The sequence below is a fragment of the Mytilus galloprovincialis genome, chromosome 10 (genome assembly GCF_965363235.1).
Source record: "Mytilus galloprovincialis chromosome 10, xbMytGall1.hap1.1, whole genome shotgun sequence".
In the NCBI taxonomy this organism is placed as follows: domain Eukaryota; kingdom Metazoa; phylum Mollusca; class Bivalvia; order Mytilida; family Mytilidae; genus Mytilus; species Mytilus galloprovincialis.
The window spans coordinates 29,462,879-29,478,603 of record NC_134847.1 but is presented as its reverse complement, the minus strand read 5'-3'; the positions used below and the strand labels follow the sequence as shown (position 1 = coordinate 29,478,603).

The 15,725-nt window shown below is 34.2% G+C and overlaps 1 long non-coding RNA gene across 1 annotated transcript in view; it reads right to left on the bottom strand.

Annotated features, from left to right (window-relative positions):
* Nucleotides 1-3,147: 3,147 nt before the first annotated feature.
* The window catches only part of LOC143049083 (uncharacterized), a 51,327-nt gene continuing 38,749 nt past the window's right edge, over nucleotides 3,148-15,725 (bottom strand). Inside the window, exons 2-3 of the long non-coding RNA XR_012970050.1 lie at nucleotides 5,414-5,483; nucleotides 3,148-3,215 (exon numbers count right to left, since the gene is read on the bottom strand). This is a non-coding gene — a long non-coding RNA (uncharacterized LOC143049083). The remainder of the gene's footprint in view (nucleotides 3,216-5,413; nucleotides 5,484-15,725) is intronic.

The window sequence follows — 15,725 nt, the reverse complement described above, 5'->3', positions numbered from 1 at the left end:
ATGGTTTAAACCCATGTTGTAACACTTATACATAACATTTGGTACTTTTTTTTGTAACATATATATCACTTAGTATTGTATCTTTGAGCCATTAGAAACTCTTACGGAAAAAATATAAAAATAAAAAGAGAACATCTCCAAAAGTCGCTGTCTGATCAACAACAGAAGGCTCAGTGCACAACAAATATCCACAAACATATATATATATGTATACAATGAATGTAAAATTAGATGACATAAAACCAATTATCAATAAACACTTTTTTCTGTTATAAATCGATTGAAAAAAAAATCCAAGTTACAAACTTAAACCGAAGGAAACACATGAACTAAATAAGGAAAACAACGAAACAACAGAAACACTGAAGTGCAACAATTCTAATGATGTTTTAGGATAAAATAACTTCATTTCAACCATAAGTATCATTAATGTACATCAACTATCTTTAGGTCAATATACAAACAATTGCTTAACAGATGATCTACTTAAATATTATGTTCTTTTTTTTTCTAAATGCCTCAAACATTATGTTACACATCAAAAGTGAAAAAAAAAACAAAATCATAGCCAATTAATTTGAAATTTGATGCTGCTATGTTGATTTTTGTTGTGACAGCTACACAATAATGTGGTCATGATACTAATAGCTATAACATATATATTGTTGATGGGAATTACCTGCCGAAGAAGGTCAGTGGCACCTTGGGCACTCCGTGGGCCTAAATCTTTTAAACTTGATCGCCGATAAAAACTTAAGTAATAAAAAGTGCGTAACCGAAAATTTCGACAAACACCAACAATTCATCAATCATCTTTATTTAACAATGTATGTATATAAACTATTCATGAGTTGTATGTAGTGTTAGTGCTAGAATTCAATCTAAAAAATAATGTAAGTTAATAAATAATTCCGAGTTTCAATTTACATAAAAAAACTACTTAGTTTTATAGAACTAAAATACCTTGACCAGAAGCAGGTTTTGGTGGTATACTTATGATAATTGTCACTTCCCGAGTCAATGCAAGATTCAGTTTAAGCAACCAAGAAAACATTTAAATATTGAAATATTGAAATATCAAAGTTTCGATCCAAAATTTTACCCTAAAAACATGAATATAACTTGTGCATTCTGTCCCTTAACATTTTTGCACTTTTAAGATTTGTGTTTTAGCCTACTATTGACTACATACAAATTGCTCTATCAAGGAACAGCTACAAAAGCAGATGGCGGTATTTTGGGCAACTGCATAGTACTTAAATATGATAAAATACTTACTTGCTTTACAAACCTCATCGTCTGGGTCTCGATACTGCGTTCCGGGTTCACACTCTAAAACTATAAAAACATGTATTTATAACGAAACTGAATTATTTTATCACATTAATTATGAACAATCATATTCTGGTCTAAAGCAAGTAACAATATGAGTCTATGACTTCCAAGTCACTCAATTTTCACGATTTTTTTTACCAATTTCTTGACCTTGGTGACTGGGTGATGCTGATGGATGTCTCACCCTGTAGTCTTGATGTAGAGTGAACCCAAGTGAACAAATTGACTTCAAAGTGTTGAGCTAGGAATGAATCTTGTGAACCTTATCTATGTATGGTAATCTAAAGGCGAAGTCCAACAAGAATCTGGAGTGTTCCGTGTTTCCCGTTTTTAGGCTTCGCCTGGAATAACCACAAAATTGATTGTCTTTCCTCGCGAGAAATTAAAAAAAAAAGAACTGCCCGAAGTTTGACACATGTTTTGGAAAGTTTTTTGCGTCTGTACTGTGTGTCTCAAACACCAAACTATTGCCCGTCGCATCCAATTCAATTAACGATGTTCGTATATTGGCTCACACGGGCCATAAATTAGCAATGCACGGTAAGGAAAAAAAATTGACAATCATAATTTTTAACCACACTCTTTGCCTTCCTTTCTAACAAATAAGACTTTATATTTGTGTTACTTTGCGTTATTTTGTGTATATTTATGGGTAGAGCATCTCCCTTAGATTTCATTTACGATAGTTATAATCGTGAAATATAATCACCTTTTAGTCATTGTTAGTGTTACCATAGCAACAATCTGCATTTATTTGATACAAAATATTGCGAAAAAAGTGGGGAGTGCCACAAAAGTCTCAAAATGTAGTCCGAATAAGAATTGCAATAAATTCTGAAACAATACACATATATCTACCACAAAGTAAAAATAAAAGCAAATGCATTTCGGATCATTTTCCATAAAATTGAATAGAAAAGATCGGGGTCAAAACATTGTTGAAAAATATTACAATGATTTTTGGACCTATGGGCGGTACGGATTTAAAAGATAGACTGTCAAACAGAAAAAAATTATATGTTCATACATCATAAACCCACTTGGAAGGCTATACGTCAGCTATCTAAAAATCAGCTTTCTTGTACACAAACTTTCATATTAAAAAAATAATCAAAATTATTATGATAAAAAAGCGAAACTAAACTTATAACTGTGAATTGCTACAGAAACCAGGGCAACATGACAATTAATAGCCTAAGATTGAGGGAACATGCTTCAATGTCAACAAACTTACAATACAGCTGGCCTATAAAACATAGAGAAGTTCAAATAGGCAAAATAAAGAACGAGACTGAAGAGCATTGAGGATCAAACATTCCTAAAAGTTTGGCCAAATAAAGCTGCAATAATACTGAGATAGAAAAGTTTAAGAATTTCAAATTCTGTTACTAAAAATCTAGACTTACCACAAAAAGGAATATCGCAAAAAGTCCATCTGTAACTAGGGTTCGTGGTATAACACCAAGGACCCTCGTCTTCATTATCTGGATTACGGCAATAATTGTGTTTCATTTTAGACCATTCCTCAAAATTTGACGGACGATGAGGAGTTTCCACATCCCACCTCTGACATTCTAAGTTGTTGCGGGTAATGCTAATTGTTCCTCGATATTCAAGACCTCTAGTGGTTGTCTTACACTCCTTACAAAAGGGAATATCGCAAAAAGACCATTCGTCATCAGGGTCCATGGTATAACACCAAGGGCTGTCATCACCGTCTGGATTACGGCAAAAATTGTGTTTCATTTTAGATACTTCCTCAAAATTTGAAGGACGATGAGGAGTTTCTACATCCCACCTCTGACAGGTCTGGTCGTGTCTAGTTACGTTGATCTGTCCTTCATATTCGAGACCTTTCGATGTCGTCTTACAGTCATCCTCTACAATAATCAAACAAAAAAGTTAATTAGAGTCACGAGGACAATTTTGTAATTTTCTTACAGTCAGTTCGTTGCTGCTTTTGATTTTTATACATCAAAAGCATGAAAAGGATATACTAGTAGATGTATCGCCATAAGCTACTCATACAGATTATTAGAAAATATGTACCTAGTTTCATGTATCCTATCAAGTTTTATATAATTACTTTAATCCGGAAAACATCACTATCAATTTTTGTTTTACTTCAATAACAAGCTGTTTTTTTTTTTCATAATATGAAACATTTCCAACTGTTTAGTTGATTTGATGTTGTGCTTGTTTACCACTATAAAAGAGGGGCGAAAAATACCAGAGGGATAGTCAAACTCATAGATCGAAAATAAACTGACAACGTCATGTATCATACTTAACACAGAAAGAAAGACAAATAGATTAATATTAGTACACAAGACATAGTCCAGTCAATTAAGCATACATTTGACCCTAACCTTGAAGTTATTGCAACAGCATATTTTTAAGTTCTAATTTTTAGCATTATGCCATAAATATACACATAAAAGAGTCCCATAAATTCTTACTCGAGGGAGACTAAAAACATTACCATTTAAAAAATTTTTGAATTGAAAAGAGAGATAACTCCTGCAAAAAAAACCCCAGAAATATCAATAAAAACTGATACAAAATTATAACTTTACCGCTTCTATTCATCAGAATGTATTGATTCTTGATATTATAGTGGTCTTTAGAGTATAACAAACAACTCTAAAGGTGTTTTCATATCTTTAATCAAGCTTTAATCTAGATTTCGTAATTCATTAGTTGACCATTAATTGAATTTTTCCACATGTCAAGTTAAAGAATCTCAAATTAGAAAAAAAAAATAGTTAAGCATGTATTCTTCTTTTTGTGGTTTAAATATTCTTTAGACAAGTAAGATGCTGAAAAAATATAATGTACAGATATAAACAATACCAAATTTTCACATTATTTTTTTCCAAATTGGTCACAAAGCTTCAAATTTGCAATTTTTTTAATGAAAAATGCACAAACAAAATAAAACTACCTATTACACTTCAGTTTTGTACATTTTATGGGCAGTTGATTATATAATTTAGTCAAAAACAAACTTATAACCCCATCAAAGTATCATACTATACATAAATTTCAAGAAAATCAACCTGAAAAGACCCCAAAAAAAAACTTAATTTTGCGGAGTTATATTCCCTTCGAATGTCAATTTCCATAAGAAGTTAAAAATGATGATTTTGAGTTTTTCTCAAGTTAGATTTTATGGGTTTTTTTTCTGTGAATATCAAGGGCATAATGCTATAGATTTAAAACTAAAACATTTTCTGTTGCAATTAATTTGAGGTTAAATCTTAGTTTGTCTGGACTAACACAGCATAGAGAAGTAAAGACTTAGCAACATGAACCCCACCAAAAACTGGGGTTGATGTCAGGTGTTCCGGAAAGGTAAGCAAATCCATATGTGGCACCTAGAGCTATTTCATGTTAAAAAAAAAGTTGAGAGCTCACAGACCTGGTTTATCCAGCTTACTGGTCAATGTACCTGTCCAATATTAGGAGCCTGCAATTCAGTGGTTGTCTTTGGTTGCTGTTTGTCATACTCTTTTGTTAGTGATTTTTTTTATTTTTAAATATATCCGGTTTTATGGCGGATGAATTGTTGCAAGTTATGATATATCGGGCCTGTGGTAGAAGATTTCACAATTATATGCCAAATTTAAGAACATTTTTCGACAATTAAATGTGTTTTCTTTACAAATTTTCATAAAGAATTCAAGTATTATCATTATAGAGAATAATTTAGATAAACCAAAAAAAAATAATTTGTCTTTTTTTTTCAAATTAAATGGGTCAAATTTGTATCAAAACAGTTATCTTAATCTGTGTCATATCAAATTTACTGTCATCAATTTTGTGAAAAATTCTGTAGTATAATTTATTTATTTATTTTTTTTTTAATTTAGACTCCTTCTGGTCCATTTCGAGGTGATTTAATTTCGGGATATTCAAATTTTCATTGATTTAGATAAATAAGGAAAAATCCAAGATTAAGATATTTGCGACGATTTATATTGGATCTGTTTCCTTACTCGAGAATAAATCGCACGCAAAAATAAGTTGGTTAACAATAAGTCAAAGTTAACATTTTTAGAACTTAAATTAAACTTACGAGCAGTGGATCCGTGTAGTGTTAACACCAGAATGGTAACGAATAGCGTTCTCATTGCTGCGCAATCTACCTGAAAAAAAAAATAAAGACTAACAATCTTCATCAATGTCTACTCGAGAAAAAAATCCTAAAGAACAAATCTAGGAGTTTTGCATACGTGCTACGTGCGGCAGCTTAAGACCCGGCCATTGAAAGGTCAGCGAAACAGTAGTTTTACTGCTTAGATCAGTAGGCCAATGTGGCCATTAAATTTTGGACAATTTCGGCTAAACAGTAGATCTTTGATTGTTTATGTTAAATTTGATCAGTTTGAGTGTCTTGTTTACGTATTATATTCCTTGAGAGTTTGAACTTAAAAGTAGAGAAGCCTTGTTTATCAAAAAGTGACAAAAAACAACACACTCCCGAGGAGGCAAATTCTTCTCGCTTATAACAAAAGTTCGATGGGCAGTTAAAAGCGCCAATGGACGCATTAAACAGTGGCGCTTTCTCGACAAAGTCTTTTCAGACCACTTAGTTTCTTATACTAATGAGTTATGTCCCCCTGGACTGTATGGACATGTCTGTTTGGCTTCTCTTAAAAAAATGATATTTAATGTCTTCAGGAGTGGTTGTTTGCTCTACTATGAACAGTGTATGGTAAACTTATTTAACAGACCTAATGAAACATAAAAGAAGGGTAACAAAGCCGCAACCAAAAAGAAAACGTGTTCAAAGTTAAACTGATTGTGGTGCGTTTGATTCCTCCGCCATTTTTAATATGTCACAAACAATAACAAACTCATCTGGTGGTAATGTGATGACAACAGTCAATTTTGCATCATCACAGGATGCAAATCCATTTAGTATTATGTCTCAGCATTATCCTTCACAGCATGCATCGCATACCAGAATGACCGGAATGAATTTGTACCCCCTTCTCTTACATCGTTCAGCAGTCCACCGCCATGGATGTCCGACCAGATAAATTAAATTGATAATCTTAATTTGCAGGGTTCAAACAAAATAAATCTGACATGGCTGTCATTGCCGATGATATAACTTCATTGCGTGTCGTTAACAGGAGTATGGTTGATCAGCTTGAACATCTACAATGTGAAACCTTGAGGGACAATTTGATGTTTGTTCGTATCGAGGAGGAGAAGGGCGAAAACTGTATTGATAGCATTAGAGGAAATGTGTTTATCTCTGGAAATTCGAGAACCAATCGAAAGAGCATCTGCCCTAAGGATGGGAAAGAAATTCGTGAGCAAGTCGATTCGGAATGTGCGTGTAAAGAATTGCGCTAATATTAACGTACCTTTTTGCGGTACGTCCACTATCTTTGTGACGTCGCGTAATTGTGATACTTTATGTTGTATTGAATAGAAACGTATAATGGCAGACGCAGTTCTATCTTTAACGCCTTAGTTATCTTACGATCAAATACACAACGCAACGCAATAATCTACATTGGTGCCGTGACTTCAAACGGAGAGAATGGACATAAGCCGATTAAAATCCTTGAGAGCGGGGAACAAAGCAGCGGTAACAAAAGTTTTTAAAAAAACTAGAGGAAGCCATCGAAGATTCACAAATAGACACGGAGGAAGTATCAACATTGCTCGAAGCAAATGAGAAAAAAAAAGAAGACGTTAGCCTCAATAGACGAACAGAAATTAAATGCAGTCGAATCAGAAGATATTACAAATGAAATCCTTGAAACAGACGAGTATTATTTAGATTTAGAGGGTAAAATTCGAAAATTTAAAAAGTTTTTAAAACCAGTACCAAAAGCAACATCTTCGATACTAGATTCAAACGCACCAGGGTTTGTTCCGTACACAAACCCATTTACTCACACAAGTCAGCAATTATCTCAGTCAAGTTCGACCTCAAGTAATAACCATCGCCTACCAAAGCTATCTCTTCCCAATTTTAATGGAGACATTTTACAATGGCAATATTTCTGGGATTCATACGAAACCACAATTCATCACAATCACACATTAACTGATATTCAGAAATTTTCGTACTTGAACTCATTGCTTCAATTTGAAGCTGCAAACGTAATTTCAGGATTGACCATGACAAATCCAAACTATCACAAAGCAATTGAATTATTGAGAAACCGCTATTGCCAACCAAAAAAAATAAACTACAAAAAAAACTACAAAAAAGGTGAGAAATCTTGACAAAACAACAATTAATCTTAAGTCTACCGAAGGAGAATTAAAACTTTAATAGAAATTAATTCTCCTTCGGTAGACTTAAGATTAATTGTTGTTTTGTCAAGATTTCTCACCTTTTTTGCTTCAATTTGAAGCTGCAAATGTAATTTCAGGATTGACCATGACAAATCCAAACTATCACAAAGCAATTGAATTATTGAGAAACCGCTATTGTTGAACGGTCCTCAATGGATTTTAAATCGTGAAAATTGGCCGACATGGACGAGGAAAATTGAAGACTGCAGCACGATGGCAACTGTTAGTGATGACAATACAGACGATGAAAGTACTCTCCTTCACAGGTGCGTTTTGTATTGGTGAGATAATTACAGACCAAGAACAAAGAGGATTCATTGAAAAGGTATATGATAAAAGTACATGCACAAACAAGGTTCATTACATTCCGCATCATCCCGTAAAAAAGGATTCAGTCACCACCCCGATACGCATAGTATATAACTGTAGCTGTAGAGCGAACGACAGTAGTCCTTGTCTTAACGATTACCTAGCAACATATCCACCAATTATGACTGATTTGACGGAGATATTAGTACGCTTTAGAATGTATAAATATACAGTTACAGCGGATATTGAAAAAGCATTTTTGCATATTGAATTAGATGTTGATGACAGAGATGTCACAAGATTTTATTGGTTAGAGAATCCCATGGACATTGAAAGCCGTTTGGTTACTTACAGGTTTATGGTTGTACTTTTCGGCGCCACCTGTTCGCCATTCATGTTAAGCGCCACGCTAATGAAACATTTTAGAGACAATCCGTCAACTACATCAACAGAATTACAGAGAAATTTATACGTGGATAACATTCTGATCAGTTTTACAGATAGACAATCACTTTTGAAATTCTACACGGAGTCAAGAAAATTATTGTCAGAGGCAGGATTCAACTTACGGTCTTGGAATTCTAATAGTACAGACTTACAGAACGTCGCAGGACGAGACAAGATCGGCGACAATGACGACATAGTTAAAATTTTAGGCATGAGATGGGATATGGAATCCGATGATTTGAAATTTCAACAGATTGAATTTATGGAAAAGGACAAAATGATAACAAAGCGTGAGGTTTTGCGCACATCGTCTAGAATTTTCGACCCCCTAGGATTAATCACGCCAATTACGGTGAAAGCTAAGCTGTTTATGCAGACTTTATGGAAGGCAAAGTTGGATTGGGATGAATGTTTGTCCGACGAACTGAGAAGTAAATGGCAGGTAATAGCTTTAGATATCGAGGAGGCTACCAAAATAGTATTTCCACGAATGTTAACGGACGGAGTTATTACTAAGAAAACGTCGCTACATATTTTCACAGACGCCAGTGAGTTAGCATACGGAGCTTGTGCTTACTTAGTTACAGCAAATTCATCAGTCATCGTCATGGCTAAAAACAGAGTAGTATCCGTAAAACCGATTTCATTACCACGTTTAGAACTTATGGGCGCGCCTTTCGGCGCCAGATTAGCAAGGCATCTTCTTAAAGTCATAACAACAGAACATGTGTATATGTGGAGCGATAGTCAAATTGTTTTGAGTTGGATTAAATCGTCAAAAAACTTAAAACCGTTCATAGCAAATCGACTTAAAAAATAAGAAAATTAACAGAAAATGCTGAATGGAATTATTATCCAACAGATGACAATCCAGCTGATTACTTAACTCGCGGAATTTACGCTAAACACCTTTATAATAACAGCTTATGGATGAACGGTCCACAATGGATTTTAAATCGTAAAAATTGGCCGACATGGACGAGGAAAATTGAAGACTGCAGCCCGATGGTAACTGTTAGTGATGACAATACAGACGATGAAAGTACTCTCCTTCACAGGTGCGTTTTGTATTGGTGAGATAATTACAGACCAAGAACAAAGAGGATTCATTGAAAAGGTATATGATAAAAGTACATGCACAAACAAGGTTCATTACATTCCGCATCATCCCGTAAAAAAGGATTCAGTCACCACCCCGATACGCATAGTATATAACTGTAGCTGTAGAGCGAACGACAGTAGTCCTTGTCTTAACGATTACCTAGCAACATATCCACCAATTATGACTGATTTGACGGAGATATTAGTACGCTTTAGAATGTATAAATATACAGTTACAGCGGATATTGAAAAAGCATTTTTGCATATTGAATTAGATGTTGATCACAGAGATGTCACAAGATTTTATTGGTTAGAGAATCCCATGGACATTGAAAGCCGTTTGGTTACTTACAGGTTTATGGTTGTACTTTTCGGCGCCACCTGTTCGCCATTCATGTTAAGCGCCACGCTAATGAAACATTTTAGAGACAATCCGTCAACTACATCAACAGAATTACAGAGAAATTTATACGTGGATAACATTCTGACCAGTTTTACAGATAGACAATCACTTTTGAAATTCTACACGGAGTCAAGAAAATTATTGTCAGAGGCAGGATTCAACTTACGGTCTTGGAATACAGACGATGAAAGTACAAATGCTTCAACACAGACAATTTCATGTATAGATATACAACGATACAGATCTTTAAAAAAGCAATTAGAGTAACAGCATACGTCTTGCGTTTTATACAGAATTTACGGATTTCAAAAGATAAACGGTCAATCGGATTTATCAGTGTTGAGGAGCGATGTAAAGCATTAAAAGTTCTAATAGTAACAGTACAACAGGAAACATTTAAGGATGAAATTGAAAGCTTGAATTCATCTTCACGGAAAAAAGTGCCACTTGTGCGACAACTTAAACTATATACAGACAAAAATGGATTACTACGTTGTACCGGGAGAATACAAAACGCACCTGTGAAGGAGAGTACTAAATATCCGTTGTTATTGCCAACACACCACAGTCTTACGTCCTTAATCGTAATGGATGCACACACAAAGACTTTACATGCCGGACTTAGCAGTACAAGCGCATATATTCAACAGAAATATTGGATATCGAGAATAAGGCAGTGCGTCAAATCACAAATTCGTAAATGCGTTCAATGCATTAAAATATCAGGAATGCCTAACAGCGCACCCGATCTGCCACCGCTACCTAAAGATCGAGTCAACTACGATTATCCTTTTTCAGTAACCGGCGTTGATTTCACAGGAGCTTTGTATACAAAGGGAAAACACACAGATTTAACCGAGGAGTCTTTTATGCTTGCTTTGAAAAGATTTGTCGCTAGGAGATCTACGCCAAGGATTATGTTGTCCGATAATGCAACAACCTTCAAGGCAGCCGCCGAAAAGATTACAAGATCAAGCCAAGACAACCGAATACAAGAAAAACTTGCCGATCAAGGAACTGAGTGGAAATTCATACCCAACCGTGCACCGTGGTTTGGAGGTTTTTGGGAACGCCTAATTGGACTCACGAAAAAGTCAATTAAAGCAATACTAGGAAAGTCATGTGTCACTACGGAAATGTTGAATACAATTATAATCGAAATCGAGGGAACTCTAAACAATCATCCTATAACTCACATTTCTACTGATATTAAAGATCCCGAACCGCTGACGAAAGCGCACCTTTTATATGGTCGTCGACTTGACAACCAATCGGAACAGAATATTGACAGTGTTACTTCTGAAGATTTGCACGTGAAACTGAATAAACATTTACAGAGAAATAATGAACTTATCAACCATTTTCGCTCAAGATGGAAACACGAATATCTGACATCACTCCATGAGTTCCACCGTACATCTGGAAGAAACGAACAAACAATACAAATAGGTGACATTGTACAAGTACACAATGACACAAATCGTATAATGTGGAAATTAGCAGTTGTACAAGATTTAGTTCGTGGAAGCGATGGGCTCATTCGATCAGCTGTTATCAAGACCGACAGAGGAATCACCAACCGTCCGATTGTGAAGCTCTATCCGTTGGAAATACGCAGTACAAATGATGACAGTGAATGAATTTTTCTGCCCTGGAGAAATTAGTTTATGTATAGACTGTTCAATTAGCTACGGTTATTAGATAGACTTGTAAAAGTGTTAAATTATTCAGACGTGAACAGTTAAAAAATATTGAGAGACCTTAACTATGATTTTATTTCATTTTATATCACAATTGATCAGACATTTAATTTCAAATTTACGAATTTTTCATATTGAATTTCAAATATGAGTTAAATATCATTTTCTGCGGCCCCAGAATGTAAAGAATTGCGCTAATATTAACGTACCTTTTTGCGGTACGGCCGCTATCTTTGTGACGTCGCGTAATTGTGATACTTTATGTTGTATTGAATAGAAACGTATAATGGCAGACGTAGTTCTATCTTTAACGCCTTAGTTAGCTTATGATTAAATACACAACGCAACGCAATAATCTACAGTGCGTAAGCCGCACTCCATAATTGTAAAATTTATAAAACGTCAACAAAGGGTCAAAACTCTCGAAAATTAAAAGAGTAAACCATTTCAATTTCTGAACTCTTTCCGAAAGCTATACAGTTATTACTATACATGAAAAACGCAGACTATTATTTCCTGTGTATAAAAAAGCAAAGGAGGCAGGTAAACGAGTTTCGTTTAATAAAGATAAACTTTTCATTGATGGTGAGCAGACTGTGGTTAAATCAAACGAGCTAGTCAAAATTACACGTCGTGATCAGTCAGGTGATAGAATGTCGGATACATCGTCGGGTCCAGGGTTTTCGGTGGCCGAAAAAACACCGAGCGTTTCAAGTATAAAACCTAGTAAATCTTCAGTGAGTGATGGCTCGTCTAGTGGACCCCGCTTTGAAGTGATAGCAGATATGCACACAGGCCCAGACTAGGACACATCGAGAAGCATCTCCTTTATTAACTTGTTGTATTGGAACATTAATGGTGGTTTACATGATAAACTTAATGAGCCAAATTTGTTATCTTACATTAAAACATATGATATTGTTATTTTGTCTGAGTGTTGGATTGATAAGTCATTTGATGATATTACAGATGGTTATATTTGTAAGTCAGTCCCATTACTAAAAAGTAAATATAAACAAGGCGGTGGACTATATTTGTTAATAAAAAACTGTTTTGCAAAGTATGTGGAAGTAGTTGATATTCAGAACGGTACACTTATATGGCTCAAGGTGTCAAAGGATATATCAACTTGTGGGTTTGATTATTTTATTGGATGTGTATATTTGCCTCTTGCCTATTCAAATTATTATAAAATGTATAATTGTGATTTATTCTATGATTTGTTAAATTCTGTTGAAAAATATGCATCAGGAACGTCATGAGTATTTTTGCTAGGTGATATGAATGCAAGAACTGCTATAGTTAATGATTTTATAATAAATGACAATATATGTGGCCCAATTTTTGATAGTTTCAACCATATTTTGGGGTATTTAAGTGACACAGTAAGAAGAAATCCAGATTAAAGTACTAATGAGTTCTGGTTAAAATTGTTAAATCTGTGTAGAAGCACTGGTCTACGTATTTTGAACGGTCGGCATAAGGATGGCTTAGCTAATGACTATACATTTTGTGGTCCCCGGGGAATGAGTATTGTGGACTACTTATTGGCTCCATATGACTTTTTACACATTATAGACCAGTTTATTGTTTGTAACTTCACTTCTTTTAGTGACCACGCGCCTTTCCATGTTCGCTTGCGGTGCATATTGCACAATTCACATGAGCCTGAGCGTAACAGTGGTACGTCAAACAACTTATATAATAGTTACCGATGGAAGGAAAATCTAAAAGATCAGTGTTCTGAGTCTTTAACTTTAAACAGTGGTTCACTTAGCCAGATAGTATTTTCTGATATTGAAAAATCCCAAAATGGTATTGACAATTATGTTGAATCGTTTACTTCCAATTTGATGGACATTATTTCACTATTCTTTTGTAACTCACATAATTCAAATAATACTTGTGACCGTACCCGTAGTAAGACGACCCATAAAAGGTGACAAACCATGGTTTAACTACGAGTGCAAAAGACTTTGATCTATCTATATTAGTTCTTTGTATACATTTAATAGAGACAAAAAATGTTGAAAATCATCAAATATTAATTATGTCTAAAAGACAATACAAGCGTTTAAAAAATAAACTAAAACGAAAATATAAGCGTCAAGAGGGTGATATGATAGCTACATTGCGTAAAAGCAACCCAAAGAAATATTATAAACTGTTTCAAAAGAAGAGAGCCAAAACTTCTGATGTGTCACTTTCAGAATTCTTTGAACATTTTAGAAATTTGGTCACAAATGATGGTATTAATTTGACAGTTGATACTCCAGAGACCGTTTCCGACACAACATATGATGAACTTGATCAAATTATTACACAAGATGAAATTTTGAAGTGTATTTCTAACCTTAAACGTGGTAAAAGTCTTTGTATTGATGGTACATTTAACGAGTTATTCATTGAATTTAAGGATATTCGGCTACCATTCCTAGAGGAAATATGCAATAAGATATTAGCATCAGGACATTTTCCAGAATCTTTGGCAGTGTTAATTCCTGGTTTAAAAAAAAAGGAGACTCGTCCGATCCAGCGAACTATCGTCGAATCAGTTTAGTCAGTAATTCAGCGAAACTGTTTACATCTATTATAAATTCAAGACTAATAAAATGGTCTGAGAATAATGATATTATTACACAGATGCGCAATTTGGATTTCGCCCGGGTAGCAGCACTGTTGATGCAAATTATTCTTTGTTATCACTCGTTCAATAAAAAAAAAACACGTTAATATTGCTATTTCGTTGATTACAAACAGGCATTTGAATCCGTAACCAGACTTAACTTATGGTTGAAACTATCAAGAGATGGTATAACAGGCAAATTACTGTCTGTTTTAAAATCAATGTATTCTACAGTAAAAGTATGTGTGAAAGTTGATGGTTTTTATTCTGAGCAGTTTACAAGTTCAAATGGTCTTAGGTGGTCTTATGCAAGGGAGGTTCTTTCTCCTATACTTGTTTCGTTATATGTAAATGAATTTGAAATGGAATTTCTACGTAATAGTAATATACCATATGAAGTGCAAGACTTGTCATTATTTTTACTTATGTATGCTGATGATATGATTTTATTTTCTGATTCAGTTATTGGCTTGCAAGATATGTTAGACACATTATTATTATATACTTTTAAATGGGGTTTGACTGTAAATATTGTCAAAACAAAAATTATGGAATTTAGAAACGGAGGTTTAGTAAAAGACAAAGAAATTTGGTATTATGATGGCAATGCTATTGACATAGTGGATGAATTTTGTTACCTTGGTGTACTGTTAATTTCAACGGTAAATTTGTTAAAGCTCAAAAACATTTAACTGAGCAAAGTAGAAAAGCTGTTTTTGGTTTAAAGTCGAAGGTTTCGTCATTGTATTTGAATGTTTTTACATATTTGAAAGTATTTGATACTTACATTAGCAGTATTTTATGTTATGGTTGTGAAATATAGGGCTTCCATAAAGCTCCAAATATTGAAAAATACATTTAAAAAATAAATTTAGAGTGTACTATTTAACTCGCCTTAGATTGTCTCTTCTCATAATTTGTTTGTTGAAGTAGGCCGTTATCTTGGAGTAAATAGGTTAGATAGAAAGTGTACTCTTTGTACTTTGAATATCACTGAAGATGAATTCCGTTTTGTTTTAGAATGTGAGTGCTATAGAGACTTAAGGAGACAGTTTATTAATCCTTATTATTATAGACGTCCATCGTCGTTCAAATTAGTGCAACGTCTCAGCACTGAAAATGTAAAAGATTTGCGTAATTTGTGTAAATTCTTGTTTAATGCACTTATTCATAGGACCGAACTGTTATTAGTCAATACTTGATATTTATTTGCTTCTCTGATGTATTATGTCATGTGTTATAGAAATGTATTTGTATTTATTGCACTGATAAACATAATGTGCTTAAATTGAATAGTGGAGATTTTGTCATAATCGCTTCTGCATTCATTAATTACTTCCGGGCTCCACTGATTAATGACTTTTGCGATGAAGAGCTTGGCCAAACTATGCTGGATATAGCACAGCTTTGTTACCAGGTACAGAAGTATGTCGAGGACAATAATTTAACTCACGAAAATGCTATATATTCTGAAGCAAAT